We start from the raw sequence: 6,000 nt of genomic DNA, 5'->3' as shown, positions 1-6,000 counted from the left end.
GCAAGATTTATATATAATTTGTTCACATACTCAACTGCAGTTGAAAATAAAAGCTAATTGCACAAAAATAATGGTTGAACTAATGTCTTTTTTTTTTTTACATTAACAAAAACCAAAAAACCCTACATAAAAAGAAACCTGAAAAAAAAATCTATTTGGAGTCACTTAATTTTTTAAATGGTTGCTATTTGAAATTTTGTATAAATTATTATAGTAATTAAACAACATATAAAATTGCTTTAAAACAATATGGTAAAGCCATTTGGAGCAACATAATTTATATGAGTTATCAACTTAAAAACTTGCCTTTTGTCTAACAGTTAATAAGTAAGGGGTAATTAAAATAATCTTTGACTGAAGAGGAAAAGCTAATTCCCCCAACGCAAAGAAGCTTGTTGGTTCAAAATAATTTCAAATGAAGTTGTCATCACTCAAAAAGACTAATGCAAAACGTTGCGTTAATTTTTTTTGTTAAGTCTAAACATTTCTTTTTAGAGTGTACCTAAAAATGTGCATAAAACAACAGATTTAGATGAACACTGAAAAATAAACACCTTTTTGTCACGCGCAGATCCAGCCAATCACAACGCCCAAGAGGAAACACGTTTGATTCCCCTTTTAACAAACTGCACGCGCATTCCACACCAGACGATACCTCTCTGTTCATGTGCTGCGCCCATCGGACAAGCTCATGCGGTAAAACCGTTTACCCGCAGACCTTGCTTTTGTCTTCCTTATTATTCTCGCTTGCATGTTCGTGGCAACGTTTTAGTCGTATCATTGAGACTCTGCTTCAAAGAAGAAAAAAACGTAGACGACTCTGGGCTCTCACCCTTTGGTAACGCTCGTTTATTCTTCTTCTCTTTAAGTAACTTAAAAAACTAACAAGTTTGATAGTCCTCAGTCATTTAAAATGATCCAAGTTTTTCTTGCTGCTCTTGTTTGCACATTTGCCTGTGCATTTTATGTTGTCTTTTGTATATTTCAACAATAGTTTTGTTAATTTATGGTGATATTTAGTTTGGTCTTAGACACCTAAATTAGCTTACTAGCTATGTTAGCTAGTTAGTTTTGTTATTTTATGCTTTTTATTTATGTTGTATGTATTGAGATGGGGCACCGTTCACTTGCTCTACTCCCAATACAGATTCGCGCACTGGCAAGCAATTCAGCTCCACAGACAGCGAAAAAGTGATGGGGTGCCGTAAAACATGCACAGCCGGCTTCCTATTTTCATTCACCATCCTGGGCAACCAGTTCTGTACACAGGACAAAAAAACGCTAATAATGTGTTTTCTTAAAAAAAAACCTAAAGAGCTCTGGGAATGCCTAAGTTAAAGCGCACCAGATGATTTTACACTGATGTATGGCCGTCACCAGCCTGCTGCTGCTGCCCGTTGTTGGAAGAGATCACTCTTTGAAAGGGTTGCACCACTACACCCTTTACTGCCTCACCCTCACACTACACACTTCACCATTCACAGAAATTAATAAAGTACCACCAGTTTGAGCACCACACCTGCCATGTCTGCCCCACTGATAGTTTTAATGATTAAGTGGTACATATTAAACTAATATCTGCATAAATACAATAACAAAGCCTGAAATCCAGGGGTCAAAATGTACAGATGACCTTGTTCAAGTCCCAGGCTTGCCCATGAAATTGCCTATGCTTAACCCTTAAATAGGATAAATAATTTATTTTATTGTATTTACCCTCTGAAATGGTGTAAACCTCTTTATGTTCACTCACTAACTAAAAAAGTTTACTACCTATAGTTATTTGTAACATGTCTGCTGAATGAGTGTGAAAGCAGTTGCAGAAGATGATATGAACCTGTTTCAGGACATTAAGTCTGGAGTTAAAGTTATTAAAATTTCCCAGTTAATGTTGTAGACAGCCCATTTTCAATATTCAGGTAGGATTATATTGTTATATCCTGCTATAAGCAGCTTCTGCACCATTTGAAGACCACTGGGTGATTACGATCACACATGCTAAGTGAAATTGTTGCAGTGAAAAAAACAAATGGGGCATACTGCATTTCTCACACATACAAACAGTTAGAATTAAAGTGCTTAATTGTACTGCGGTAAAGACAGTTTCATGTTAAAATATTAGTTTATTTGTGGGTTTATAGCAAATGAGCAGCCTATCGATTCAATTCAATTCAATTCAATTTTATTTATATAGTGCTTTTAACAATGGTCATTGTCTCAAAGCAGCTTCACAAAGATGAAAGAAATTCATTAAAAAAAAAAAATATATATATATATATATAATAAAATAATAATAATAATAATAATAATAATAATAATAATAAATTGTGTATGTGTGAGAAAAATGTGTCTAGATAATAGGCTAATGAGATGAATGAATGAAATGTCTCTGATGAGCAAGCCAAGGGTGACGGCGACAGTGGCAAGGAAAAACTCCCTGAGATGGCAATAGGAAGAAACCTTGAGAAGAACCAGACTCAACAGGGAACCCATCCTCATTTGGGTGATAACAGATAGAGATGATATAACACCATGTGTGTTATGCAGCTGAAAGTACAATATAACAGAAATTCTTTAAATTAACATGAAGTCCAGTTCAACATAGGGATGAGTCAGTAGGTGCAGAGGGCAGATGGAATCTGGATTACTGGGAGCACAGGAGCAGGATGTGTAGCTCCAACTCAAGCTATTAAAATACAATTTGTTGCAAATGTGAAATGTCATGAGATCAGGACATTTATGAGGCTGCTGCTGGGTAAAGTGGTGCTCATATTTTTTGCATGATCAGATGACTGAGTGTCTGAGTTATTTTTACTTGTAAATTAATGTTTATTTTCAATGAAAGAATCAGCAATAGCATTATTTTTCAACAATAATTAATACATAAATATTAAAAGAAGACTGTTCTTTAAAAATAAGCTCTTACATTGAAAACATTGCTAATTTGGATTTCTATTGTATTTCTGTATCTACAGTCATGGCCAAAAGTTTTGAGAATTACACAAATATTAGTTTTCACAAAGTTTGCTGCTAAACTGCTTTTACATCTTTGTTTCAGTTGTTTCTGTACCGTTAATGTACTAAAATATAATTACAAGCACTTCATACGTTTCAAAGGCTTTTATAGACAATTACATGACATTTATGCAAAGAGTCAGTATGTGCAGTGTTGGCCCTTCTTTTTTCAGGACCTCTGCAATTCAACTAGGCATGCTCTCAATCAACTTCTGGGTCAAATCCTGACTGATAGCAGCCCATTCTTTCATAATCACTTCTTGGAGTTTTTTTCAGAATTAGTGGGTTTTTGTTTGTCCACCCGCTTCTTGAGGATTGACCACAAGTTCTCAATGGGGTTAAGATCTAGGGAGTTTCCAGGCCATGGAGCCCAAATTTCAACGTTTTGGTCCCTGAGCCACTTAGTTATCACTTTTGCCTTATGGCACGGTGCTCCATCGTGCTGAAAAATGTTGTTCATTGTTCTTCACCAAACTGTTGTTGGATTGTTGGAAGAAGTTGCTGTTGGAGGGTGTTTTGGTACCTTCTGTATTTATGGTTGTGTTTTTGGGCAAAATTGTGAGTGAGCGCACTCCCTTGGATGAGAAGCAACCCCACACATGAATGGTCTCAGGATGCTTTACTGGTGGCATGACATGGCATGATGGTAGCGCTCATCTTTTTTTCTCAGAATGTAAATCGCCCTGAGGGACAGGAATCTGGTGCACTAGCTATTTAGAGGCGCGAGCACAGTCCGCCCTGGCGATTAATATATGAGACTGCCATAGTGTTGTCCACCCGCACTAGGACATGGTAGTCTCAACTGCTGGAGGAAGTGCTTTAGGGCCTAAAATAGAGCCATGATTTTGAGGCAATTTATGTGCCGCGCAAAAAGATGGCCTCTCCAGCTCCCTTGGGCTGGACGATCATTTAAGACCGCACCCCAGCCCATGAGGGAAGCGTCTGTCGTTAGCATCTGCGACGACAAGACGAACTTAGAGTGGAACCCAGAGTCAGAAACCGGGGTCTGAACCACATAGGAAGGGTACGAAGCACCTGGCGCGTAGCCCTTATTGGGGATTGTCCCTAGAATAAAATCCCCTGGTTCTTAGCCACAACTGAAATGCTCTCATGTGCAGAAGGTCCAAAGGTGTCACTGTGGATACAGCTGCCATGAGAGCTAAGATCTCTGAAAGTGATGGTCACTTTCTGGTCTAGCTTGATTTCCTTGACGGTGTTGAGAATGGATTCGACACGAGCGGGAGACAGCTGTGCCCGCTTACGCTCAAATTCCATGTGACACCCAAAAATGTTGTCCTCTAAACAGGAAAGAGCATGCTTTCATGGCATTGGATCTCAATCCTAGGAAACAAAGATTAGCTAGAACGACATGCTGATGTCGAAGCGCTAGCTACTGAGACTGGGCCAGCCAGTCATGTAATTCAATACAGATGCTCTGGAGTCGTAAGAGCCAGAACTACATCCATGTATGTTGTGTATGTGCGGGTGAAAAAGCTAGACCAAATGGAAGGACCCGATACTGGTAAACTTTGCCCCCGAAAGCGAACCTCAGAAACCTCCTGTGTTGTGGCAATATTTCCATTGATTTATTTTTAGATAGCGGTAAAGCCCGCAAAGTCTAAAAAATTGGACGCAGCCCCCCGTTCCTCTTGCATTTTCCGGTTTCATGGAAGTGGAGACCACGCCATTGAAACGCGAAGGGTGATGTAAGAACTGAATCCTGTAGTTTCTCTGTACAGTGCTTAGTACCCAAGGAGATATACAGTACTTCGCAGTAGCTTCCACGCTGCCAGTTTCTCAGAAAGGGGCAAAGCTCAGCGGCTTGGTTAAACGGGGGGGATGTTAGATGTTCGGTTCCTGAAACACGGCAGGAAAAACCCGAAGAACTAACATTTTATTGGAGACTGGAGTTGCCCGAAACACCAGTGGTGGCGGAGCAAGAACATCAACCTCCTGGGGGTGCCAGGGAGAACACTTCATTCTTTAAAAGGAATTCTGCATGCCTCTCCCCATTGGAGGGCCACCCCCCACGGTCCTGGGCACATAAACCTCAGGGCTTCTTTGTGAAGACAATATGCCAGTCTGACCTCTTTTGAGGCGGATTGCGTGATGCACCCCAATCTTGCAAGGGGGTGCCCAGCTCAAAAACACTCTCCTTGTGTGTTTCATGCCTCGCAACAGTCAGACCCGGTCGAGACTGGGTGGCGACAGTCCCGACTCTTGAGCAAGGCGGGGAAGGAATTTCCCGAAGGCTTGTTATATAACTTCGCCTCATGAACCTAGTGGCGACCGAGTTAACGACATCGCCAAGTAGGCCGGGAGGCGAGATGGGGCATCGAGGAGGAATACACGATCCTTCTCCTTAATGCCCCTGAGATTCAACCACAAGTGCCTCTCCGTGGAGACCATAGCAGCCATAAAACGGCCGATAGCACAAGCCGTCTGCTTTGTTGCACGAAGAGACAAGTCTGTGGCCCGGCGTAAATCCAATACGCCTTACCTTGCAGAGCCCCGCCAGTACTCAAGTCTCTTAGCAGGTCAGCCTGGTAGGCGTGCAAAACCGCCATGGTGTGCAATGCGCCAACCTGACCTGCTGCCTGAAAAGCTTTTCCCTCCAGGGAAGATAAAAAGTCTACACAGCTTGAAAGGAAGTAATAGCTTTTCAAGAAGGATGATGTCCCAGAAGAGAGATAGCCTGGAAGCGTCTCTTCTATCTGGGTGTCATCATATAACTCCGCGTTTCTACCTCAATTATATTTAAATAAATAAATAAGTTGATGGCAGGGATGAATACAGCTTACTCCATGAAAGGGTTAACTCATATGGAGATTGCTAAGAAAAGGGGAGAGAGCGTCGTTGAGGCTCCGCCCCCGGCCACCCGACAGAACCTGCCGTCTATGTTTTTATTTATTTTGTTTTAAGTGCTTAGAGCCTATTACTATCTCCGCGGAAGCAAGAGAGGATGTTTATCCTTGCCCATTTACA

This window comes from Clarias gariepinus, chromosome 6, assembly GCF_024256425.1.
Source record: "Clarias gariepinus isolate MV-2021 ecotype Netherlands chromosome 6, CGAR_prim_01v2, whole genome shotgun sequence".
NCBI lineage: Eukaryota > Metazoa > Chordata > Actinopteri > Siluriformes > Clariidae > Clarias > Clarias gariepinus.
The sequence above is the reverse complement of the archived record's forward strand: the minus strand, read 5'-3'. Positions refer to the sequence as shown.